Below are 14,317 nucleotides of genomic sequence, written 5' to 3' on the forward strand. Positions count from 1 at the left end.
CAATGACTAGACACTGTGTGAGTTCCTCTTGGAGCATCCAGCCCCAGTGCACCTGTCAGCTGACCATAGTGCATGGGTGAGCCCAGCCAACTCAGTTTGGAGCATATCTACGCACTGTTCCAGCTGATCTGTAACCAAACTGATGATTCACAGAATAGTGGTTGCCTTTAGTTACTAGTCTGAGTGGTTTGATATACAGCAATAGATAACAAATGAACCAGATGAAGAGAAGGAAGGGCATTAAGACAGAGGGGATGGTACGAGCAAAGGCATAGAGACAAAGCAAAGCAAAGTGGGTATGCGAAAATGCAGGCAGTTTGGGGTTGTCTGAGACAGTGCACGTTGAGAGGGAACATTGGAGAAATGGGGAAGAGCCAGCCGAGGAAGCCCTTGTCTCTTTGGGCATGGGTGATGGGGAGTCAACAGTGGTCTACAGAAGGGTACAGATAGATGCCTTCTTTAGAAAAATTACTCTAGGGACAGAATACGGGATGAACAGAGGGCCATGTAGACCCTCTCCTGGCCAGGTGGTTTTTTACTCTTTTACTATGTTCAGAGCAGTGTTAGGGAGGACACCTTGGGAAACAAGGTGGTATGATAGACACTGCCTTGAGGTCAGGGTCAGTGTCTGTCTTGTTTACTGCTATATCTTTGGGACCTCCAGGTCCCAGCACAAAGTCGCTTCTCAATTGTATGTATGTATGTATGTATTTGAAGTATAGTTGACATGCAATATATATTTTTTGGTCATGTTTTCTAAATTTATTTTTGAGAGACAGAGACAGAGCACAATTCAGGGAGGGGCAGAGAGAGAGGGAGACACAGAATCCGAGGCAAGCTCCAGGCTCTGAGCTGTCAGCACAGAGCCCGACGCGGGGCTTGAACTCACAAACTGTGAAGATCATGACCCGAGCTGAAGTCAGACGCTTAACCGACTGAGCCACCCAGGCGCCCCCAAACAATATATATTTTTTAAGTTTTTATTTAAATTCGTTAGTTAACGTAGAGTATAATACTAATTTCAGGTGTATGACAGTGATCCGACAATCACATTAAGAAATGCTCACCATAGTAAGTGTAGTTACTCTCTGTCACCAGATGAAGGTATTAACCATATTGTTGACTATATTCCCTATGCTGCACTTTTCATCCATGTGACTTATTTATCTTACAATTGGAAGTTTGTATCTCTTAATCCCCTTCACTTATTTTGCCCATTTCCTTACCCCCCTCTCCTCTGGCAGCCACCAATTTGTTCTCTGTATTTTTAAGTCTGTTTCTGGTTTTTTTGTTTGTTTGTTTTTTTAGATTCCACATGTAGATGAAATCATACATGTGTCTTTCTCTGTCTGACTCATTTCACTTAGCATAATGCCATCCATGTTTCATTCTATTTTGTGGCTGAGTAATATTCCATTGTGAATATATGCCACATCGTCATCCAAGGATCTATCAATGAGCACACAGATTGCTTCCAGATCTTGGCTGTTGTAAAGCTGCATTAAGCAGAGGGGTACATACATTTTTTCACGTTGGTGTTTTCATTTTCTTTGGGTGAATACCCAGAAATGGCATTGCTGGATCATATGGTAGTTCTGTTTTTGAGGAATCCCCTATACTATTTCCCATAGTGGCTGCACCAATTTACATTTCCACCAACAGCACGCAAGGCTTCCCTTTTCTCCACATGCTCACCAACACTTGTTATTTCTTGTCTTTTTGATCTAGCCATTGCTGACTGGTGTGGGGTGATCTCATTGTGGTTTTGATTTGCATTTCCCTGATGGTTAGTGATGTTGAACGTCTTTTTCGTATGTCTTTTGGCCATCACGTATCTTGTTTGGAAAAATGTTCAGGTTCTCTGCCCATTTTTTATTTATTTAAAAAAAATTTAATGCTTATTTATTTTTGAGAGAGAGAGAGAGAGAGAGAGAGAGAGAGCACGAGCAAGCAGGGGAGGGGCAGAGAGAGAGGGAGACACAGAATCCGGAGCAGGCTCCAGGCTTGGAGCTGTCAGCACAGAGCCCGATGTGGGGCTTGAACTCACAAACTGCGAGATCATGACCTGAGCCCAAGTCAGATGCTTAACCGACTGAGCCACCCAGGTGCCCCTCTGCCCATTTTTAAAATAACATTGTTTTTGTTTGTTTTTGGAGGTGAGTTGTATGAATTCTTTATATGTTTTAGATATTAACTCCTTATCAGATATATCATTTGCAAATATGTCTCCCGTTCAGTAGGTTGCCGTTTCATTTTGATGTATCTGTTTTTCTGCCAGTACTGTACTGTTTGGGTTTCTAAAGCTTTGTAATAAAGTTTGAAATCTGAGATTGTGATGTCTCCAGCTTTGTTCTTTCTTCCTCAATATTGCTTTGGCCACTCAAGGGTCTTTTGTGGTTCTGTACAAATTTTAGGAGTTTTTTGTTCTAGTTCTGTGAAAAATACTGCTGGTGTTTTGATAGGCATTGCATTGCACATCATTCTTGCACAGGGACCATGCTAATTTTCTCTGTATTGTTCCAGTTTTAGCATATGTGCTGCCGAAGCGAACGCTGATAGAGATCACGTTGAATCTGTAAATTGCTTTGGGTCGTATGAACATTTTCACAATATTAATTCTTTCAATTCCTGAACAGGGCATATCTTTCCATTTATTTGTGTCATCTTCAATTTCTTTCACCAGTATCTTACAGTTTTCAGAAGTATAGGTCTTTCACCTCCTCGGTTAAGTTTATTCCTAGATAACTTATTCTTTGTGATGCAATTGTAAATGGGATTGTTTTCTTAATTTCTGTTTCTGCTAGTTCATTATTAGTGTGTAGAGACACAACAGATTTCTGTATGTTAATTTTGTATCCTGCAGCTTTACTGAACTTGTTTATTAGTGCTAACAGATTTTTCTTTGTTGTTGTTTTTTGGTGGCGCCTTCAGGGTTTTCTATATACAGTATCAGTCTGCAAATAGTGACAGTTTTACTTCTTCCTTACTAATTTGGAAGCCTTTTATTTCTTTTTCTTGTCTGATTGCTATAACTAGGACTTCCAATACTATGTTGAATACAAATAGTCAAAGTCCTTGTCTTGTTCTTGATCTTAGAGAAAAAGCTTTCAGCTTTTCACCACTGAGTATGATGTTAGCTGTGATTTTGTCATACATGGCCTTTATTAAGTTGAGGTATGTTCCTTCTTTAAAAAAATTTTTTTAATGTTTGTTTATTTTTTGGGGGGGGTCGTGTGCGTGAGCGGGGGAGAGGTAGAGAGAGAGGGAGACGCATAATCTGAAGCAGGCTCCAGACTCTGAGCTGTCAGCACAGAGCCCGATGTGGAGATTGAACTCATGAACCATGAGATCATGACCTGAGCCAAAGTCATACACTTAACCGACTGAGCCACCCAGGTGCCCCAAGGTATGTTCCTTTTATACCCACTTTGTTGAGAGTTTTTATCATGAATGAATATTGACTTTTTTTAAATGCTCTTTCTGTATCTATTGAGATGATCATATGATTTTTATTCTTCATTTTCTTCATAGGGTATATCATGTGATTGATTATGGTTATTGAACCATCCTTGAATCCCTGGAATAAGTTCCACATGATTGTGGTGAATCATCCTTTTAATGTATTGTTGAATTCAGTTTGCTAATATTTTGTTAAGGATTTTTGCATCTGTGTGTTCATCAGGAATATTGGCCTCTTTTCTTCTTTTCTTTTTCTTTTCCCTATCTTTCTTTTTCTTTCTTTCTTTCTTTCTTTCTTTCTTTCTTTCTTTCTTGTCTTTGATTTTGGTATTAACGTAATGCTGGGCTCATAGAAATTTGGAATTTCTCTTTTTTCCTGATTCAGCCTTGGGAGACAGCTTCTAGGAATTTATCTGTTTCTTCTGGGTTTCCAATTTGATGGTGTATAACTTTTCATAGTAGTTTCTTATAGTCCTTTGTATTTATGTGGTGTCAGTTGAAATTTATCTTTCGTTTCTGATTTTATTTATTTGAGTTCTCTCTCTCTTTTGATGAGTTTGGTTAAAGGTTAGTCCATTTTGTTTATCTTTTTAAAAATCCAGCTCTTAGTTTCATTGATTTTTTTTTTTTTGGTCTCTATTTTATTTATTTCTACTCTGATCTTTATTATTTCCTTCCTTCTGCTAACCTTGGACTTTGTTTGTTGTTCATTTTATAGTTCCTTTAGGTGTAAGGTTAGATCGTTTATTTGAGGTTTTTCTTATTTCTTGAGATAGACCCATATCACTGTAAACTTCCCACTTAGAACTGCTTTTGCTGAGCTGACAGCACAGAGCCTGACACAGGGTTTGAACTCGTGAACTGTGAGATCATGACCTGAGTTGAAGTCAGATGCTCAACCGACTGAGCCACTCAGGTGCCCCTACAGTTTTTGTTTTAAGGTCTGTTTTGTCTAACATAAATGTTGCTACCCCAGCTTTTTTCTTTCACTTTCATTTACATGGAATATCTTTTTCTCATCCCTTCACTTTCAGTCTTCATGTATCTTAAAGCCTGAAGTGAGTCTCTTATAGGCAGCATACAGACAACTCTTATTGTTTTAAATCCATTCAGTCACCCTGTGTCTTTTGATTGGAACATTTAGTCCATTTGTATTTAAAGTAATTTTTGATAGGTATGTACTTATTGCCATTATGTTAATTGTTTTCTGTGTGTGTGTGTGTGTGTGTGTGTGTGTGTGTAATTCTCTGTACCTCTTCTCTCTCTTGCTCTCCTCCATTCTGATTTGATGAGTTTCTTTAGTGTTATGCTTAGATATCTATCTCTGTTTTTTTTGTGTATCTTTTATAGGTTTTTGGCTTGTGGTTACCATGAGGTTTGTATATAATATCCTGTGTATATAGCAGTCTATTTTAAATTGACAATCATTTAAGTTCAAATACATTCTCAAAGCATTGCATTTTTACTCGATGTATCAATGTATATGACATCGTATTTTATATCTTTTTATTTTTATGTACCTTTAATTATTGTAGATATAATTTATTTCACTACTTTTGTCTTTTAACCTCTGTACCAGCTTTATAGGTGATTGATCTACTACCTTTACTATATGCTTACTTTTGTCGGTGAATTTTTTTCCTTTCATAATTTTCTTTTAGTTATGGCCTTTTTTCTTCTCCTTAAAGAAGTCCTTTTAACATTTCTTTTTTTTAATGTTTATTTATTTTTGAGACAGAGAGAGACAGAGCATGAACGGGGGAGGGTCAGAGAGAGAGGGAGACACAGAATCGGAAACAGGCTCCAGGCTCTGAGCTGTCAGCACAGAGCCCAATGCGGGGCTCAAACTCATGGACCACAACATCACGACCTGAGTTGAAGTTGGATGCTTAACCGACTGAGCCACCGAGGTGCCCTGTTTTAACATTTAAGGGTGGTTTGGTGGGGTGATCTTTTTAAGTTTTTGTTTGTCTGGGACACTCTTTCTCTCTCCTTCAACTCTGAATGATAATCTTGACAGGTGGAGTATTCTTGTTTGTAGGTTTTTTCCTCTCAGCACTTTGAATATATCCTGCCACTCTCTTCTGACCTGTAAAGTTTCTGCTGAGAAATAAGCTGATAGCTTTATGGGATTTCCTTTATATGTAAGTAGTGGCTTTTCTCCTGCTGCTTTTAAGATTCTTTATCTTGGATTATTGACATTTTAATTATTCAATACATATTTTTGAATGAGTATAAAAAATAAGAACAATCAAGTATTATAGGTACTGCCTACAAGGGAAAAAAAAGGAGGGATTCCAAGGAGAGCTTGGGAGAAAGCAGTGGTTGTTTTTCTGGAAAGAAGAAGAAAGGCACTCTCCACAGAGGGATTCTCAGAAGCAAAGTCATGGAGGAAGGAAGTGTGTCTGGGGAACTGCATATTCTGAAGTTCTGTGTGGCTCAAGCATGGAATGGGAGGAGGGGTGGTACCTGAGATGTGGTTGGGGAAGGAAAAGGAGCCAGATCACAAGAGACTGGATCTGCAAGGCTAAAGATGTTAGATTTTATCCAATAAGCAGTGGAGAACCATGGAAATCTCTAAAGCAGAGTGGAAGTGTGATGAGACTTGCACTTGTTTTTCACATTTATTTATTTATTTATTTATTTATTTATTTATTTATTTATTTATGAGACAGAGAGACAGAGCACTGGTCGGGGAGGGATATAGAGAGAGTGAGACAGAATCCGAAGCAGGCTCCAGGCTCCGAGCTGTCAGCACAGAGCCCGACGCGGGGCTCGAACTCACAAACCGCGAGATCATGACCTGAGCCGAAGTCGGACACTTAACCGACCGAGCCACCCAGGCGCCCCGAGACTTGCACTTTGGAGAGGTGAATGCAAGTCAGGGCAATGGTGTGGGATTGGAAAGGTGCACAGTAGTGGGTGTAGGGCAACTGGGAGCATAGGAGCTTAGCTGAGGGGGCTGAGAGCTTGAAAGAGGGGATGGAGGAGAATAGGACAGGTGAGGGAGATTCAGTTTGGAGAACTCATAATCCATAGGCATTCCCTGGGTGTGTTTGGTGAGGGTTGCAAGAACTCCCAGGTTTCTGGTGCGGCTCTTCTGAAGGATGGAAGAGACAAGGCAGTTTTGGGGCAAAAGATCGTGAATTTCGTGTCGGACAAGTTGAGCTTGAGGTACCCGTGGGATACACGTGTGGAGAGGTCCAAGTTGGGGTTGAGGAGTGAGGTCTAGGTGGAGGGTGGATATGTGGCAGGTGTTGGCAAACAGGTGGTAATGGGCACCCAGGGAGGGTTGCAGGCCTAAAAGAAAACAGAACCTGAGACAGGATCTGAAGGAGCACTGATATTTAAGGAATAGCAACAAAGGAGTGTGAGAAGGAGTGGCAGAAGGCCAGGAGAGCCAGGAGAGGGCCACACCACAGAAATGGGCACGTTTCAGTGAGGGAATGCTCAGCGTGTTAAGTAAAGACTAACAGATCAGGAAATGACTGCCCTCGAAAAGCAGTTTGTTATATCCACAGATCCAAAGAGGAGGGATGCACCATCCACAGGGGGCCACTCTGGGAATCAGGAGGCAGAGGAGGGAGAAGGGGGTTTCCGTGGGAAAGAATGTGTGAGGCAAGATAAACAGGTTTAGGATTACTACTTTGAATAATTGTAGTGGGTTCTGGGGGCACAGGGGTGACTCCAGTTGGCCGGTACCTGGCCCTGTGATGAAGGCTAGTAGCTTGGAGTGTGAGAACCTGATAAGGAGATGGTTGAGAATGTGGACACCATCAAATCCGACTGGTTAACTAAGTGAAATTGGTAGACCAAATGGATTAAATGAGATTGGCTTGTTTGCAGTTGAAAGGTGCACTCGTGGGTGAATGGTGTATTATCTCTAGGAATTGGCTAACCCTGGGGTGGGCAGTCATCCCAGGTGTCGAAGCATCAGAATATAGAACATAAAAGACCTAGTTAATGTAGCGATGGGTGGGGGAGTGAGTGGGAAGAGATTGGAGATGTAAAGCAGAGGAACCTTGTAAGTGAGGATAAGTTTAACTGCCGTGGCTCCCTCTTCTCTCAAGGGTGGTCGGAGCCACGTGGAGAGGTGAGTTGCTGGTTTCCAAAGAATGGGGCTAGAGCGTCCCCTGGAGGCAGGGATGTGCCTGCTGGTAAGATCTTGCTCATGCGTGGGGCACCTGGGTGGCTCAGTCGGTTGAGCATCCGACTTCAGCTCAGGTCACGATCTTGCTGTTCGGAGTTTGAGCCCCGCATCGGGCTCTGTGTTGACAGCTTGGAGCCTGGAGCCTGCTTCAGAGTCCGTGTCTCCTCCTCTCTCTGCCCCTCCCCTGCTCACGCTCTGTCCCTCTGTCTCTCAATAATAAACGTTACAAAAAAAAAAAAATTTCTCATGCATGTCTCCTGTGCTGCAGCTGTTGGCACAAATGCTTGAGAGCATAGACTCTGGGGCTGCTTGGGCTTTGGGCTCCACCTCAGGGTTTTGGCTTGGCTAACTTTAGTTCTTCTCCAACTGCACAGAGTCAGGGGAGGGCCAGAAAGTTCTGCCTGAGAGGCGAGAATAGCCCTCCCGAGTCCTGACTCAGTCTCTCCAGTAGAAGGAAAACGAATTAGCAGTTTTTTGGCAGGTACAGTTGTGCCTAGGGATAAACAAGATTCATCCTCGTGGAATGTGAGCAGAGTTAGCTTTTTTTTTAAAAAATTTTTTTATTGGCTTTTGGCAAAAAAGGGGAGGCAGAGATCCCACAGTTCTCCGAGGCCACTTCTATCTCAGCTTTTCAAAGTCAGGACCCATCTTGGGCAAAGTCGCTTTGTAAGCAAGCTGCTGTCTCCTGATTTACAAGCTCGTAATATCCCTAACTCCTTCTGAAGAGGCTGACAATTACCCAGCACCCCTTGCCAGCTGGCTTCAGCCAATAGAGCTGCGTACAAATGCAGCATCCTGTAGCTACTCTGGGTCAGGCTACCCCAAAGTGAAGGGAAGTTCAACACTTAGATGGGGAAAAGGAAAAAAATCTGAAATATTTCCTTTATGTTGGAGGCATTTCTGCTGCTCGCTGGCAGGGAGGAAAGGCAGAAAATGTCGATGGGTGTTCTTTTTCCAGAGTGCGGTGTGTAGGAAAGCACGTGTTTCAACTTCTCTAGGTGAGAATCAGGCAGATGTTGTCCATTCATCCTTCCAGGAGCTATTGGAGGGATGGGAATGGATGGATCTGGGGGTGGGGGTGACTCCTAGCACAAAACCTTTCTGGGGTGCCTGGGTGGCTCAGTCAGTTAAGTGTCTGACTTTGGCTCAGGTCATGATCTCACAGTTTGTGAGTTTGAGTCCTGCGTCAGGCTCTGTGCTGACGGCTCGGAGCCTGGAGCCTGCTTCGGATTCTGTCTCCCTCTCTCTCTGCCCCTCTCCTGCTCACGCTCTGTCTGTCTCTCTCTCAAAAATAATAAACATTATAGTTTCTGTGTTGTTCTATAGCTAAGACATTTCCAGGAGATCCAGCTTATTAAAGATCCAACTTTTACATTTTGGGCCCAATTTAATTTTTAGTTTAGTGTGCATTGCTTTCTGATTATGAATGGCCTATAGTCATATATCGTATAGACACATAGATACATAATACATAAAGAATATAAATGAAAAAAATAATAAACATTAAACAAATTTAAATACAATGATACTAAACAACATGGAGTAAAAAGTAAATTTCCAACTAGTGCCCTCCAGCCATTGCTACAATTGCTGGCACTTGTGTATCCTTCCAGAAATATCCATGAAAATAATGGTGTTAGCAAATTTATTCTTTGTGGTCAGGCATGGAACTGCACACAGATGCAGTCTGTGATATATTTTTGTTGTGTACCTTGCTTATTTATTTATTTATTTATTTATTTTTTACTGAACACTGTCTCTTGTGGATTATTCTGTATCAGGATATATAAAATTGACTTATTCTTTTATCAGTTCTATGCTATTTCATTTATGATCCTATTACGGTATATTTAACCAGTCCCCTCTTGGTGGCTGTTTAGGTGATTTACAGACTGTACTATTACAAGCAATCGTTGAAATATTATTACTAAGTAAATTAAATCATCCAGTGTTTTCTTTTTGCAAATGATGAGCAGGCTTATATCTTCAGTCCAGACTCTTCCCTGTGCTCTGACCCACTGATCAGCTATTAATAGCCACACGAATGTTTCAAATCTAATATGTCCTAAATTGACCCCCCGTCTTTCCCACTGCATAAAGGGGACCCCCATCTACACGAGTGCCCGGCTGGAACCGCCAAAGTCGTCCATGATTACTTCCTTTCTCTCCCTGCCCGCTCGCCTCACCCATCCACCTCCCCCAGAGCTCTTTTTTGCCTACTTCTCTCCAAGCTTTTGCCTTTTCAGTAAACCTTTTAACTCCATGGTGCTCTACAGCTGCAGCCCTTTCCCAGAAATACTTTTACTGTCATCGCTCAAAGCTCATATCACCTTCTATCTGGATTAATGCAGTCGTAATAAAGAGTAAATGACTTACAAAGCACTCGCCATGTGCCGGGCACCATTCTAAGTGTATTATAAACCCTAGTCCCTTTTTAAAAAAAGTTTATTTCTTTATTTTGAGACAGTGAGAGAGAGGGAGAGGGAGAGAGAGAGAATCTCAAGCAGGCTTAGTGCTGTCAGCTTGGAGCCTGATGTGGGGCTTGAACTCACAAACTGTGAGATGATGACCTGAGCCAAAACCAAGAGTCGGACACTTACCCGACTGAGTCACCCAGGTGCCCCAAACCCTGGTTCCTTTTGATCTTCAAAATCACCCTCAGGGTATGTGTACTATTATTCTTATTATTTTACTTGCTTTTAAAAAATTATCTATTATTCAATTCCAGTATAGTTACCATATGGTATTAGTTTCAGGTGTACAATATAGCCATTCAACCATTCTGTACATTTCTCTCTTAATCCCCTGTTTCTATTCCACCCACCCCCACCCGCCTTCCCTCTGGCAACCACCAGTTAGTTTGTTGTCTGTTTTTTCTTTGTGTCTTCTTTTCTTTGTTTATTCGTTTGTTTTGTTTCTTAAATTCCACATATGAGTTACATCATATGGTATTTGTCTTTCTCTGACGGACTTACATCACTTAGCATAATACTCTCTAGCTCCATCCATATTGTTACAAATGGCAAGAGTTCATTCTTTTTTAATGGCTGAGTAATATTCCATTCTGTATATCCTCTTCTTCATCCATTTATCTATGGCTGGACACTTGGGTTGCTTCCATATCTGGAATATTGTAAAGAATGCTGTAATAAATATAGGGGTGCATATATCTTTTTGAATTAGTGTTTTCATTTTCTTGGGGAAATACCGAGTGGTGGAATTATGGGATCATAGGGTAGTTCTATTTTTAGTTTTTTTCAGGAACCTCCATACTGTTTTCCAGACTGGCTGCACCAGTTTGCATTCCCACCAGCAGGGCAAGAGGGGTCCTCTTTCTCCGCGTCCTCGCCAACGCTTGTTATTTCTTGTGTTTTTGACAGGGTATGTGTACTATTCTTATCTCCATTTTACAAATGAGGAAACTGAGGCACAGAGAAGCTCATCAACAGGTAAGAGCCGGGGCTGTTAACACTATGCAATTCTCTCTACTAAGTAATCCGCCTTGCAGACCATTCTCCAAATCAGTGCTCTTTTTAAAGACACGGAGCAGGTCACGTCCTGTGCATCTTTAAAACCCTTCAGTGGCTCGATGTTTTGTCCTTTCTCTTAGAATAAAACCCAGATTCCTACAAGGGATTGCGCGTGTAGGCCCCACATCTCATTGCCTTACCAAGCATCATCTTTCCTGCCAGCACTGCACTTGGCAGGCTGTTTGGCAAGTCTTGTCCCACCTCAGGGCCTTTGCATTTACTCTCTGTTTGTCTAGACAAGTGGTTCGCTCCTGGGGCTATTCCCTCTTCTTCCTCTCCCCTCTTCTCTCCCCAGCGACACTTGCCCGCTTCTGGAGATACTTTTGGTTGTCACAGTTGGGGCAGGGGGAGGGGCTACTGGCAGGGATGAGAGCGACCAGAGTTGCTGCTAAACATCCTGCAGTGGACAGGACCATCCCCACAGCAAAGAATTATCTGGCCCAAAATGTCAATAATCGATAAACCTGGGTTTAGAAGTCACCTCTCTGTGTATTCCTTCATATGATTCATTCACTTTCAACTGTAGATGTTGGCACAAAATGTCTTCCTGACCGTCCTATTTAAAGGAGAGCTGGCCTCATGCCCCACCCAAGTTATCGCCATCATTTTCCTAATTATTAGTACTTTTGCTTTATTTTGTTCTGCTGGTTTCCTGGGTTCAATGCATTAGGCCACTGTTTCTAATCTTTTGAGAAAATACCTTAGTGAGATATTCTAGGTTTTTAAATCTGGGTCATGTATGGTCTTTAAATTTTTTTTTTCTATATTTTTGTGTGACTATTATTGGAGTCTAGTTTACATTATACTTTTTAACCTATTAGTGTTATCATGTACATAGGTACTAGTGTTTGAGAAGCACGTTTGTTTATTGAATTCACTCAATGTTGAGTGAATTAAACGTGTTCAAAATGCTATAGATATTTGTGCGGTTTAATGCAGTACAGTAACATGTGCCATTTAAATAAAGTTAAGCTAATTAAAAATAAATAGAATTAGAAATTCAGCTCCTTACTCATGCTAGCTACATTTCAAGTTCCTGACAGCCAATTGTGGCTCATGGCTACCATGTTGGACAGTGAAAATATAAAACATTTCCATCATAGCAGAAATTTCTGTTGGGCTGTGTTGTTCCAGAATTTCGTTCTATTTTAAGATAAAGTATATATATCACACATATGGTCATATAGATGTAGATATATGTTATATTCCTGTTATAATAAAATGGTTTTTAAAACTTTTCTTTCTATACAACGTACCTTTATTAACTACATAGGATGTACTAAATTCTTAATGTTAAAAATTATCACATTCTTTGCGATAGAAATCTCTACTTTGCTGCATTAAAAAAATGTGCTGTTCAGGGGCACCTGCGTGGCTTAGCATCCAACTTCAACTCAGGTCATGCATGATCTCATGGTTTATGGGGTTGAGCCCCACATCAGGCTCTTGGCTGTCAGCGTAGAGCTCGTTTTGGATCCTCTGTCCCCCCCTCTCTCTGTCCCTCCCCTGCTCTATCTCTTTCTCTCAAAAATAAATTATCATTAAAAAAAGACACTGCTAAAATAAATAAACGTTAAAAAAAAAATTAAAAAAAAAAAGGGGCGCCTGGGTGGCTCAGTGGGTTAAGCGTCTGACTTCAGCTCAGGTCACTATCTTGCGGTCCATGGGTTCGAGCCCCGCGTCGGGCTCTGGGCTGATGGCTCAGAGCCTGGAGGCTGCTTCCGATTCTGTGTTTCCCTCTCTCTCTGCCCCTCCCCCGTTCATGCTCTGTCTCTCTCTGTCTCAAAAATAAATAAACGTTAAAAAAAATTAAAAAAAAGACACTGCTTCATAAATATCTGTTTATTTTAAAAATTCCTATTACATCTTAGGAAAAGTGACACAGTCTTAAAATTTTTCTTCATGATGGGAGGGCCTGATTTCATAAGTGAATCTCGGGGGGGTTCAAGAGAGAGAAAGGTACTGGGAAAGTAATGCCACATCCTGTATCTTATTTCGTGAAATGCACATTGAAGACACCTGTGCTCACCTTTGCCCACTCACAAGACAAAGGGCGAAATAATACTTCCGGAAGCGAATGTTGCTAAGGATTATGGATGTAGGGCGTGCTCATTTACGAGGGTCCTCCGGAGATTTCCCCATGACTGACTGTGGCTACTACCTTTTACCCAGCTCCTTGGCAGGCAGTGTGTGGCCCTGGGTCCCTGCCTGCCGAGCAGCGCTGCCTCTCAGGAGCCGGGAAGCTGTGGGGTCAGGAGGCTTGGTGGAGAGTCAGGGAGAAGGGCAGGGGTCTTAACTGTGCGTCTTGAGGCTGAGACAGGCACTTCAGGAAGCACCCCACATATTTGTGTATGTGAGCCTTCTGGGTGGAGCCAGTGGGAAGCAGCTGGGGACCGGTCGCCTTTGCAATTCAGGCTGCATGTCCCTTGGTTCACCAGTGGTGCTGGGTTGAAATTTAGGGCTGGGAGTAGGGGGAGGTGAGCGAGGCACTCGTCAGGGGTGCAACATTTAAGAGGATGCCCAAAACTCGGTAGCTAAAGTAAATACTGTCTTAATGACAGTATCTCAAAACAAAACAAAGCAAAACAAATACAAAAATGCCACGCAGAACAAAGTGTCAGTCTTTAAAACAAAGACAGGATCTGACCCTGGGCTCGCATGATTTATCTTACTTGCATCAACCTCATCTTGGCCCTGTCACCAGATAAAAGCTGCTGTCACCGTCCTAACTGCAGCAAGAACTTCCCCTTTAAAGAGTACAAAACAAAACTTCCTTTTACTTTTGTGACATACAAGGAGGACACAGCACACATCTTTAGGATATTGGTAGCTGCATTTTTACAACTTCACGTGCAAGTGCAACCAGAACCCAGTCCCCCAGAAGCTGCCCTCGTGCTCCTTCCAGGCACGACCCTTGCCTCCAGGTGATGCCAATCCCTAGCCTGATGTCATCATCTTTTTTTTTTTTTAATTGAGGTGAAATTCACACAACATAAAATCAACCATTTTAATTTTTTAAATATTTATTTATTTTGAGAGAGAGAGAGAGAGGTCAAGCGGGAGTGGCAGAGAGAGAGAGAGAGAGAGAGAGAGAGAGAGAGAGAATCCTAAGCAGGTTCCATGCTGTCAGCATAGAGCCCAACGTGGGCCTCGAACCCATGAACCATGAGATCATGAC

At 41.9% G+C, this 14,317-nt stretch overlaps 1 pseudogene; it reads right to left on the reverse strand.

Moving 5' to 3' along the window:
• Positions 1–2,437: 2,437 nt before the first annotated feature.
• LOC122201496 lies at positions 2,438–2,551 on the reverse strand (annotated as a pseudogene).
• Positions 2,552–14,317: the final 11,766 nt, after the last annotated feature.

The sequence above is a fragment of the Panthera leo genome, chromosome D1, assembly GCF_018350215.1.
Source record: "Panthera leo isolate Ple1 chromosome D1, P.leo_Ple1_pat1.1, whole genome shotgun sequence".
Lineage (NCBI taxonomy): Eukaryota > Metazoa > Chordata > Mammalia > Carnivora > Felidae > Panthera > Panthera leo.